Genomic DNA, 13,133 nt, shown 5'->3' on the forward strand with positions numbered 1-13,133 from the left:
TAGTGCCATAAAAAACACAATGGGTAAACACTTGTTTATTTAATGGAAAACAGTATTTAAAATCAGCAGAGATAGAGTGAATTTAGGGCCAGAGGGGACTGTTTTGATCCTGCAATTTAACTTCTATAAAGCAGGGCAAAAAATAAAACATTTCTGTTGTGAGAGAACTGCTCTTTGACTGTACATATTTTATTTAGAGACCTATATAGTATTTAAATGTCAAAATTGTTCTTCATGTCAATATTTTTAATTATCTCTATTTCTTTCTTTAAGAAATAATAAATTAAGTTCTGCAAGGATCTGGTGACTTTGAAGCATTAAATAGTAAAAGATACTACATCTTCTAGGGAACTGGGTTAAAACCAAAATGGATTAATTAAAAAAAAATTAATGTTTTTAAGTTTTTCATGCTACGTTTTTTTTCAGGCTACAAGTTCCTGTGTAGCTCAGTGCTAACAAGAGCTCAGTAGGGCTTATCCTATAGAGCAGGCTGTAGCACCATGCAGGTTCATACTCTAAATTTGAAATTTGCTTTCCACAGTTCTATCTCCTGAAATTATGAAGAGGTCCTGTCACTTGCCATAAAGCAGTACAAAGAAACTCTTCCCTTATCTTGTGACTGGGCCACTAATTGTAGAGCAATACCATTTCAATTTCACAGTATCAGTTCAATTTGCTACCTCTGACTCTGGAAACCACTGAGCCATACTAAACAAGGATGAGAGAGTTTATCTTCTGGTTTACCTTTATCTGTGTTTTTGCTCCTTTTCAGATGTAATGAGTCCTAAGATCAGACTGACCACTCCTTTTTGACAAGGAGAGGTGTCTGTTCTCAAAGCCCTGTTTGACATCTTTTCCACACAAAATATTTCCTTGCATTGTCTTCTAAAGTACCTTAAAAATTCTGGTGGGAATCTGTAGGCAAGATACTATTTAGAAATAATTAAGATATCTGCAAAGGGGAGGATTTAGATAGCATTCTGATTAATTTGGTGAAAGAGGAGTTTTTATTCAGTTCATTCTCTCTCTCCAGGAGAATTGAGATGGGACTACCTTTACTCCAGTTGTGCGCAGTTTCTGTCTCAGGTAGGTTAGAGCCTAACTGCTGCAGACTGCATCTACATCCCTTTGATGTCCGTGCATCACATTTCTCTTCTTACTAAAGATTTGCAGATCTGATATGATTCTGGCCGAATGAAAGGCTCAGCTCTGTGGTAGATCTGTACATATCAAGGCCAGGTTGAGATGTTTTAAAGGGGAGAGGTGTAAACAGTGATGTTAATACACAGAAGAATGGAGGATCAGATAAACAACACATGTTCAATTGCTCACAAGGCTGTCATACAAAGCTGGAGATGACACATTACTTGTTTTGAATTCTCAGAGTCAGGAGCTCTCTTTCTGACTAAACCCTTCCTAAGCTTCCTGTTCCTCACTCTTACTCCTTTTGTGAAATCTAGTCATAAAACCTAAGAAAATAAAAGTTTTAAGGCTCAGAATACAGTAATTTTTAAAAATTAAATATATAAAACCAGAATAAGTTTTCTCACTTGTTGTCTGTCAATAACTGTTATTTAAATTCATTCCGCTTATATGTAAAGAAACATTACTTCCAACTATTATGTCTACAAACTCCAGCTGGACTTGGAAGATCATTGCTATTTGCTCCCTATCAACATTTATGAGTGATTCAGAGCTCCAGTAAGCCCCTTGGATACAATCAAGTTGCTTTTGATTAAGAGATGAGATTTTCCACTGGTTTCCATAGACTTCTGCAGATATAATTGAATGGAACTTAGCAAACAGTTCAGCTAAGCTATTGTACAAGAATCCATCTCCATCTTTCTTAGGCATATTGTCTTCCCAATGCTAAGATAATGGTACAGTTTGAAATGTATGTCTCATTCTATGAATGAATTTAAAAGACAAAAGCAGTTAAACTGAAGCTGATAAAAATACATTGTTCCACACCACCTAAAAAGGTGAATCCCAATTTTCACTAACTCAAAATACAAGTGAACAAAATTGCTAGTGTGTTATAACTGATACAAAATATTATTCTGTGAAGTTAAAAAGATATCTGGCTTCTTCTTCATGTTGGGGTGTTTTTTGCAGGTTAATGGATTTCCTTACATTCACCATTATTCTAATTTTGTGAAAAAACAGACACATTTTTATAATTTTTAATTTAAAAAATAGATATAAGGGAGCATCACAATAGTTCAAAAAGCACTTTTACAGAATTCATTCTCAGCATATGAAGCCAGAGAGGTAACTATCATGCTGAGATAACCATCTAAATAATCCAGCGCAGGACTGAAAGAGGTAAACAAATCTTGATAGCAGACAGGTGGTACAAAACCATAGCAACAGAAGGTCCAGACAATGTGGTACAAATGCAAACAGAACTCTCCATATGTATTATTTTGTCCTCTGCTTAATGTAAAATTGTACTTTAGCTCCAGAGTATTTCAGATTTAAAGTAATTTGTTCACAGTTGCCATGTCACCTCTTCATTCTTTGCACCTATCTCCTTCTTGTCTTCCAGTTTTGGTCAACATTTGTTGATGAAGTGCTCTTCAGTCTCCAGCCATGACCAAACCTCAGACTGTGTACATATTTCCCTAGAGAAAGTCCTACCATTGCTTTTTCTCCCATCAGACCTGCCTGTGTACTGCCAAGGTGGGTGGGAGGGTCCTAGATTTTTATTCACATGCCCCATATAATCAACATAGAGTGAGAAGTGCCAGCAAAGATTTCTAGAGGAAGATCTTGTCCTCCTCAGTCCATCTAGTGAATTGATGATCTGGCAGCTCTCAAAGTTATGTACTTTACACCAATTCTATCAGTATTTTAGGCAGTTATGCCTAAAGGACTGTTCCATTAGAATTTTAAATTTTATACACAAACTGTCTGTCTTAGACTGCATTTGCATTAGCATATTGGTTTAGAGAAGTTGTGCATTCTTGAAATAACTCTCTCAGTCATCCCCACTTATTGCACATAGGCTGAATTCACAGAAAGATTTTAGTGTTTACAAACCAAATCCCTTCTAGGACTGTGCTATAGTGCACACCAAATGGGCTGCTGCCCTTCAAGGGGATATGGCAGTCTCAACCGACAATCAGTTCTTTAGTGAGCTCAGAAACATTTTCATTGTAGGGATTTTCAGTCCAGGACACCATATTAAATCTAGACTGAAAAAAAGATGCCAAACTATGTACAAAGCAAATATAAAAATCTCATATTGATTGCTTTAACCTATGTATTCTAACTTAAATTATTTTATGTGGTTATAGTCATACCTGTACACCAATCAAACGTAAACTCAGACTTTCCTGTCCCCAGGTACCATTTCACTACTTCTGCTTTTCTTCCATTGTTTCAACTTGGCTTGCATCTCCCTTCACATTACTTCTCCTGTAATAGCACTCTTCTATACTTTTCCCACACAGAATCTTTCTGTCTTAATAATTCAATATATTAGCAATTTCCCAGCATACCTCTGACTAGCAACAAAAGTGAGCGTAGCTGTCTACAACTAAGCAAATGTCAAGGCCCTTCTCACAGTCAATAGAAAGAAATAGGTGCTTTTAGGGTATGATTCATCTTAACCTAAAGTAGACACTGAATATGGGTCAGATGAATCATGTCTCTAAAATGCCTACTTCTCCTTATTGATGATATAGAATGCCTAGTGTGACTAGATCAGATTTGGATCTGCACACTGCAGCCATCTATGATCTTCTGTTTTCCAGGCTGTCCTCTATCTTTTCTGGCTTGATTTTCATTTAATAGAGAGACACAAAATCCTGGTGATCTGGATGAAAGTAGATTAAACAAGGGCAATCAGGTACATGCTTTTCTGGGGAGAAGCAGGGGACTTGGACCCTTAGGAATGTGTTTCCAAACAGGTTTTCTGCAGTAGGAGAATCGATGGGTTAGTTTCCAAGGGATGTATATGCTAGATGACATCTGAGTTAACTTCTGTCTGATTCAGATCGAAGGAGGAACAGCTCATGCTTGCTTTGTATCAGACTCAGATGAAGCAACATGCAGCAGCATTTATATCCCACCTAGATTCAGTCCTGACACCTTCCAAGATTAGCTGACTCTTCAACTGTGTGAACAAAATGAAATCAGTTAAAGTAATCAGCAAACATTGCAGTAATCGCTGAAAATCAGAGTATTCACCTCTTGAGGCAAAGGAATTACTTCAGATTTACCCAAAGGTGATCCTAGGCACTATTTGGATGCAACTACATGTCTGTCTATGAAATGAGAATTGGGTAGAGTATGGGGATTTGGTTTCACGTGCAGATTGCATTTACAGGGCATGTTGAGTATTTAAGTATTTAATAACAAAGCAATTAGTTATTTACACAGAGGACAATAAGACTCCTTTGGAAATATCCATCTCATTGCCATTAAAAACAAATGAAGTGATTATGAACAGTGTAACCACACAATTAACTGATTAAATCCACAGTCTTCTATATACCAGACCTGCTTTTCAATACGACTTTTATGATTAAAAAAATAGGCTTGTACACAGTGACGCATTCCTAAGCCTTCTGAGCATAAGTGAAATTTTTAATTAAAAATGTATGTTTCAAGATAAACAGCTTTCTCAAATATGGAATAATGAAAGAATATGAATGCTGACAGAGGTGTAGAGCTCACAAAAATGGCTTTAGGGAGAGGGAGAATTAATAAGATGCCAGACAATGATTAAGTATTTGAATATTATAAAAATAATTTATTATAAAGATACTCCCTTTCTACAGATATGATTGTAATTTTGCTGCCAAACAAAAGAGAGTCAACAAATTACAAATTATAGAAAGTAGAAGGAAGAAAGCTGCTATGTAGCCCTTTCTTGGAGATTTTAAAATATCGAAAATATTGTATTATACTTGCCCAAAATTCTTCAGAATTAAATATATTAGAAGACCTATAATCACACAATGAGTAACGTGGACTGTAGGGAATTTTGACTAAAATGTAGGCCATGTAAGGAAATATGATGACTGGATTATGTAAGGGCCTCTCCTCCAGACACCAATTATGGTTTTGACCAAACAGTAGGGTATTTAGGTTCTCAAGTTCCCTACTGTAGTTTCCATGTTATGCATTAAACTTTTTGTTTTGTTCAAATATATTTTGGTGTGAGTAACTGCAATTCATTTTCCTGAAAAAGGCATCTAAGGAGAAATATATTTTATGTTTTTTGCATAAAGGCAAAGAATTCCATTTTCAATATTTAAATACTCCCCTTCCCCCAGTTTTTCAAATATTGTATGTCACTACAAAATAGATGTTGACACATTGGTTATACAGAACACTGGCTGGATATTGAAGGCCTCTCATTCATGCAATTAAATATTTATTGTTTTCATATCTTATTGTATATTTTATTATAGTTGCCAATCTAAATAAAGACACAGAGTTTTAAAGGTATTAAAAACTAGCAAGACACCACACTTGTCATGAGGAGGAATGAGAAACACATTCTAAGTAATCTGCAGAGAAAATAAATTTTCACAGGTAAGATTTTTCAATATGTGGAATGTATATAATATGTATATAGAAAATATTTTTTTCACTCAGTATAACAAAAAGGAAGGTTTTGTGATAGATTTGCATAAGAGCTTCAAGACTAAATAAATACATTTCACAGAAAAGAATTATCAAATCTATATATGAAATATGCAAGATATGAGAAAAACTTTCTGACAACGCAGGATGTGTTTTCTAGTATACTTTTCATGCATCAGTCACTCTGTTTTAAATTTTACAAGCAGTGGTACTAGAGATTGCCTGAAACTTATAAGTTTTAAAAAATAAAAATAGCTAATAGCAGCTTGTTTGGGATATCTGTTAAAATAATAAAACAGTTCAGGTTCCCTCTGTATGGAAAACAGGCCTGAATTCCCCAACAAAGTGAAATACTTAAGTGGATTTTCAAAATGTGTGTCACGAGAATTGATATTGGTTGAGGAATGAGAGGTTTAGAAATATTCAGCTGAAGAGCAGTTAGTCTTGTTTTCTGATAAGCTGTCAGAAAACAGCTTTATATTTTGAGCTTGGATGGGCCTAATAGTTTAGTCACCATGTCAAGCATCAGTAAAACTTCATTCTGTCAGCAGTAGACTTCAGTGTGCCACTACATTTTAAAATGAAGAGTTGGCGTGAACTCTGTAAACCATAACCTCAGGCTCTTCCTGGAACTGTGATACACCCACGCCATGCAGCCTTCACTGAATATCGTGTTAACACTCCTCCCCCATGCACGGCTGTTGTACTGAATGTGAACAGCAACAGTCAAATATAAGACTAAGAACCAGCTGCACCCTATTATTCCATTCGCTTTCAGATTTGCATACTTACCAAATATTCTGTCAGTGGGATATTCGTTATTTCTAGTATTTTACTTAGCACAAGTACAGAATTTCTCACTAAAATAGGTTTTTATCAGAAAGGACATTTATTTCTTGAAAAGGCATTGGATCACAGATATATATTACTTCCAATGAATTTCCAGTGAAGCACAAGGGACTTTGGCTTAGAATTTCAGAGACTGAAGTTTTAAGGCAGCTCCATCATGTGCACTGGTTTAAGTTCAGGAATGTCAAAACTTCCAAGAAACACTCATACAGAATTGAGAACCAGAATCTTAGAAGCCCCATGCTAAATTTTGAAAGAAAATTTCTGTTGCTTGAATATCTGAAATATCTCTGAAAATCTTACCTTCTTTTTTTATTTTTTTCAAAAAGTGTAGTAGGCTTGAGACCTCATTCTCTGCTTCATCTTAAGGAAAGAAAATCCTTTGTTCGCAAGACCTTAACTTCTAGACCAGGAAAAGATACATTTTCTGTCTGGTAGGGCATAAACTGAGACCAAAAATGTTGCTAAAATCCTTCAGACTGTGCTCTGGAAGTGATGAAGTTTGCTAGATTACATGGTTCACAACATACAGCAGTATGGTAAGTTACATTGCAAAGTCAAGGCACCTCCTGTAGCAAAACAACTTCTTTTTATTTCTTTCGTATATCAGAACAAAAGGAATCTGCACATTCCTGGGATTTATCACTTTCACGGGAATGACATGTCTTTCAGCACTGAGACCAGTGGTAGCCAAGGTTACTTTTACTTATTTCCTTTCTTTTGGGAGACTGCTAAAGATACACATGCAGTGACAGACTTGGAGGTCTCCTAAGCCATCATCCTGGACATGACACCAGCTCTTAGAGCTACCATTGCAGCTGGTAAGATTCACAATAGAACTAATCACTGCCAGCTTATATCTGGTCAAACCTTATGGGACCTAATTTGACCATTAATACAGATTTTTTTTTCTTAGAAAGACATTAGAAAAGAGCTGGGGATAAGTAAAATTTTAAGGAAGGCAACAGCAAGCAAAAAGTGAATCCATGAAGAAGAAGAAGTGAGAGAAAAAGAGTAGGGGGAAGAGAAAACGGGTCCCAGTGGAAAAATAAAACTGCACTGTTATGGGGTAAATCCTGTGACTCCCTAATTGACAGGGCAGTCACATCTATCCCTACAGATTATGCCTTACTTTTAAAAAATGGAGTTGGGCTTGATTAAGTTAATTGCTCTAGGGGCTGAAATGAATGAAGGATAGAGGTGGCTTGAGAGAAGTAAAAATAAGGATTCAGTATACTACAGCATATATATAGAGGAAGGAAAGGGCAAGAGGAGACTCTGCAGGAGCATCTGTAAGGGATCACACACTTCTCCAAGTACTGTTAATGTGAAAGCTGCAGTGTCCCTTGACTCCTTGCTAAATCCAAACCAAACCTGGCAGGAATATGGTAAAGACAAAGGCACTGAGCTCTGTTGCATAGCCATTACAATCATATCATAATACCATTGTATCAATACTTCAGTGCTACAAGACAGTGCAAGGAAATAGGAAGTGATGGGACTAGTGAAATAAATTTCCCTTGTGCCACAAATACACCAAGGAAGCGTTGTTCACCCTGAGGCAGTGTTGAAGGCCTGCAGTTTTGGTGTAATCAGAACAATGCGAGTCTGGCTCAAGATCTGTAGAACTCTTTAGACACCCATGCATTCATACCACACCCATGTCACACTGCTGGGAATTACAGGCCACAGGATTCAACTGCCTGCTTGGAGAATGGGAAACAAGTGTCACCGTCCTATCTGTGGGAGCGACAGCTCACCAAACACCACCTTGAGACAGAAGACCCAGGGAAGATGCCCAGCCTGTCTGAACTACAGTGCCTCTGAGCCAAGAAGCTACAACCAGACTTTCCAGAAAAGAGTCACTTCCATTGGGTGACTCACCTTCTGAAGTTGTCTGTCCCTCCTCACTGACTGCAGAGGGAGCCCACCATCTGATACAGCATTTTTGGCTTATTTTTGGTAATCAGTAAAAGGTTTTATAGAAGAACTAATCACGGAAGAAACCTTGCACTGGGTAATGATATGTGGACTCAGTTTAAATGAAAAAAATCTACGGATCTAGTTTTTTTAATTCAAGAAGAAGACTGGAAAATTAAGGTAATTAGTGAGTGATGCCCACTGGACTGAAGAACTCAAAGCCTCATATCCAATTCCAGGCCTGGAATTTCTCTGTCAAACTTATGAACTTTCCTGTCATTCATTATTCAAACAAGGATAAAACCCTGTTACATATAATATAACTGAGAAGGGATATTAGAGGTAAGCAGAGATTCTACAGGCAACTGAAAAAAATACTGCATTTTAGGGACAATATTCTTAAAGATTTTCAAAAACTTGTGTGAGATCAAATGATTGAAGGCTTTCACAAACCACAGCACAAGACATAGGAACCCACAAGTTCATTTTGGGTGCTGACATAAAACTGGTGGGAGACAAAATCACTATGGAAGAGAGCTGGAGTACCACACAGTAGAAATGTTTTATTGACCCAGAGGACTGAGCTAATAGAACTCATGAATTACCTAATTAATACAACATATGGAAGCTCCTGCAATTGCAGGTTCATAACAAGAATAATTCCTATCATTTAAGAGCTCTTAGATGTTAGTGACCGCAAAGAGGAAATACAGTGTGATCATCTCAGTATTGATCAATCAGAGATTTATCTGACCTAACTTCAGATATCTACAGTATAGACATGTTTCCCCTCACTGCTCAACCCAGACTGCTTTTGAAGTCAGAGGAGACAAACAGGCACTTCAGACATTATTGATCTGACCTTTTTCAGACTTTTACTTCAGAATGAGATGAATCACTCATGTCTCTGTATTGATTATGGAAAAGGTCTAGACAAGTGCATGAGTTTGAGATGTCTACACTGTGAATACACTTACAATAAACCAGGTAAGTAAGGTCAATATGGGAAAGATAAATGCAACATTCAGTTATGTTAATCTAGATCATCCTCTGAAGAAAATATTTTTTTTTCTTTTACTAAACACTATAAAAAATTTATCTGGAATACTCCATAAAATTTTAGCAATTCACATTCCAGGAAGACATACTAAAGTTGCTTATAAAGAAGGGATAATGGAATGATCTGGAAAAATGGAAGATTGTTTGATTAGCAAAACACAGCCAAAATATGGACACAGGACAAAACATGATTGCTCTCTCCAAAAAATGGCGATGGTGATAACCAGCAAGGGAGATTATGCTCCTGAAGCTAAAGCCTATGGGTACCAATAAAATTAGATAGCTCAGTTCACTCCTTTCTTCCTTTATGCTCATTGCCTCCTCATCTGCTTATTTACTTCCAGGACCTCCTTGGGAAGAAATGAACTAGTTCCCACCAAAACAGAATGTGGGAACTCAAAAGCATTCCCAGCTCATTTATGCCACAACCCAGTGCATGCAGCATCTACTATTTCATGCTATGGAAACGCCAATCTGTGGGCTGCAACACAGTTCTCACACTTTTAAATATGATGAACCAAGCCACCCCCAGAGATAAAAACTGTCATGTTTTAGACATAACCATATGGGCTATGTGGTGTGGATTGGGTTCATCTACTCCACTGCTCTACAGAGGACTAGCCTTGAACATCAGCCAATCTCTGTTACTTGGGCCAGGGGACTGGAGATCATTCTGTGAGGTGGGTGTGCTGAAAAACATAGCTGGAGCTGGTGTTGTAAGTAGGTGGCTATACCAGGGCCACAGGAATAGCAAGGCCATGAAGAGGTTAATGAAGGAAATTGTATAGTTTCTAACCATCAGAAGAATGAAGCTAAGGAACAGCTTTCCCATTGCTGTGGGGACAAGGAACAAAAAGAGGCTTTCAAAAAGAAGCTGATGTGTTTTGTGATGCCTCCCACAGCAGAGGATGATTTTTAAGCTAGGTCCGAGCTGTCATATCCTTGCTCACGAATCACCTATACCCTAGAAGATACTACTTGTATCTCACTAGCTGGTATTTGCCAAATGTTTCAATGGAATTAATCAAGTACAAAATGGAGTCTGATGCACCTTTGCAATGATGTGTGGCTTTGAATCCTGTTTTCCTATATACTATGTTCCCATTTCCTAGGAAGTTTCACAAAGAGTAGTTTTTGTGTTTTTTTTTTTTTTTTTTTTTTATGTGAAGAGCAGTCTGAGAGTTTCAAAGACTCTCAAATGCCAAGAAATCAGCCCTCACCTAATTAAGAGCTCATTTACTCCAAACAGAATTGCTACAGTGAGCTACAGACTGTTTCTGATCTGCTTGGAAAACACCTTTTCTGATGACGCCAGATGAAATACCATTCACAAGACTTTTTTCAAGCACATATACTTGGTCCTCTTTTAACTAAAATGAAGATAAACGCTCTGTATGCACACAGATTTTCTGAATATCTAGCCATATGCACTTGTCTACATCTATATATACACAGAGACACACATATATATGCTATATTAGCAGTCCATGAAGTAAATGAGTAAAAAAAAACATTATTTTCTTCCTTTTTTTCTTTTGGTCCCCATTTTTATTTTCTTTTCGCCATTCCCTGCTTTCTTAGCCATGTTTTCCTTCCCCCCCAGTGTAAGGAGGTACTTAAGCACACACTTAACACTGTAAAACTATTTAGCATATAGAGAGAGCACATACTTGTGCATGAATGCATGTCCCTAAATACACATAGAATTTCACATTTTCCCCTTCCTTCCTTCCTTCCTTCCTTCCTTCCTTCCTTCCTTCCTTCCTTCCTTCCTTCCTTCCTTCCTTCCTTCCTTCCTTCCTTCCTTCCTTCCTTCCTTCCTTCCTTCCTTCCTTCCTTCCTTCCTTCCTTCCTTCCTTCCTTCCTTCCTTCCTTCCTTCCTTCCTTCCTTCCTTCCTTCCTTCCTTCCTTCCTTCCTTCCTTCCTTCCTTCCTTCCTTCCTTCCTTCCTTCCTTCCTTCCTTCCTTCCTTCCTTCCTTCCTTCCTTCCTTCCTTCCTTCCTTCCTTCCTTCCTTCCTTCCTTCCTTCCTTCCTTCCTTCCTTCCTTCCTTCCTTCCTTCCTTCCTTCCTTCCTTCCTTCCTTCCTTCCTTCCTTCCTTCCTTCCTTCCTTCCTTCCTTCCTTCCTTCCTTCCTTCCTTCCTTCCTTCCTTCCTTCCTTCCTTCCTTCCTTCCTTCCTTCCTTCCTTCCTTCCTTCCTTCCTTCCTTCCTTCCTTCCTTCCTTCCTTCCTCCCTTCCTTCCTCCCTTCCTTCCTCCCTTCCTTCCTCCCTTCCTTCCTTCCTTCCTTCCTTCCTTCCTTCCTTCCTTCCTCCCTTCCTTCCTTCCTCCCTTCCTCCCTTCCTCCCTTCCTCCCTTCCTCCCTTCCTCCCTTCCTCCCTTCCTCCCTTCCTCCCTTCCTCCCTTCCTCCCTTCCTCCCTTCCTTCCTCCCTATCTCCCTTCCTCCCTTCCTCCCTTCCTCCCTTCCTCCCTTCCTCCCTTCCCTGAACTTCCCTTCCTCCCTTCCTTCCTCCCTTCCTCCCTCCCTTCCTCCCTCCCTTCCTCCCTTCCCTGAACTTCCCTTCCCTGAACTTCCCTTCCCTGAACTTCCCTCCTCATTGTTCTTCACAGCATATTCCCATCAAAGCCATGTGATGGGTTTGCTGTAATATGGAACTATGGCCTTCCCAGCTAACACTGCAGCTCACTGAATATCCAGCTTGACAAATACAAGAATCACCCAAAGCTTTGGGCTAAAATTGGCATCAGAGCATCCCGGTGCCTTGCATTTACTGTTTTACTAATGAATACTGTCTGGGATTTACCTGCAATTGTCAGGGACAAGCTACTACTAATGAAATCTGAGCTAGTGTTAAAAAGGAGAGGACTCCCTTAGTTTGTTTATCACCTCATTAGTAAAATTAATTAGCGAAAACATTTCACCATGACAATCACAAATTAATCCCTAGACTACCTACCTGTAGATTTTGGGATGAAACCTTTTCTGGAAGGACTATTTTCTCTAGAATCTGAAGTAAACTCAGGCACAAACCCCTTTCAGATTTTAATTGTCTATGTGCTCACAAGGATATAAAGAAGCTTTGAAAATAAATGCAAATGCTTGATTGCACTGCCTGCAATACTTTGCAGAGCTTCTTCAGAATTGTGTATTTCAAGCAGAAGGATAACATTGAGCAGTATAAAGTCTTCAGGAATTATTAACTTCTAAATTTTGTACTCAGAAAAATATCTACAATCCTCTACTGAATAAACAATAGCATGATGCTAAACCCACAAAACCAGAGCAGAAATATATAGATTATGGAGTCTCTGGGCATCCTTAAAAGCAAAATATAATTGCATTAATAAAATGAAAATGAAATTTGAAAGTAGAGTCAAGACTCACACAGTAATACCAAACAAAAATGTGTTAATTAAATGCCAAATCAAATTGGTGCATTTTTTAACAAGATTTTAGGTCTTGCAATGATTTGCTTATTCTGCTTAACAAAAGGAAAGGAGTTTCACAGCATGGGAGCTGAGAAGAGAAACACCCTAAAACCGATATCATCTATTTAACAAACAGAGCTTAGAAAAGAGTTTTTATTCAGCTAATAAATAGGTATTGTTTCTGTTAAGTACTGGTAAATATACACCAGAAAGAAAGAGAAAATATTTCAGTTTTACTATCTTATTTCCAGCCCCTTGCCATTCTGTTTTGTTCCAAAAA

This window comes from Vidua macroura, chromosome 3, assembly GCF_024509145.1.
Source record: "Vidua macroura isolate BioBank_ID:100142 chromosome 3, ASM2450914v1, whole genome shotgun sequence".
Classification (NCBI taxonomy): Eukaryota; Metazoa; Chordata; class Aves; order Passeriformes; family Viduidae; genus Vidua; species Vidua macroura.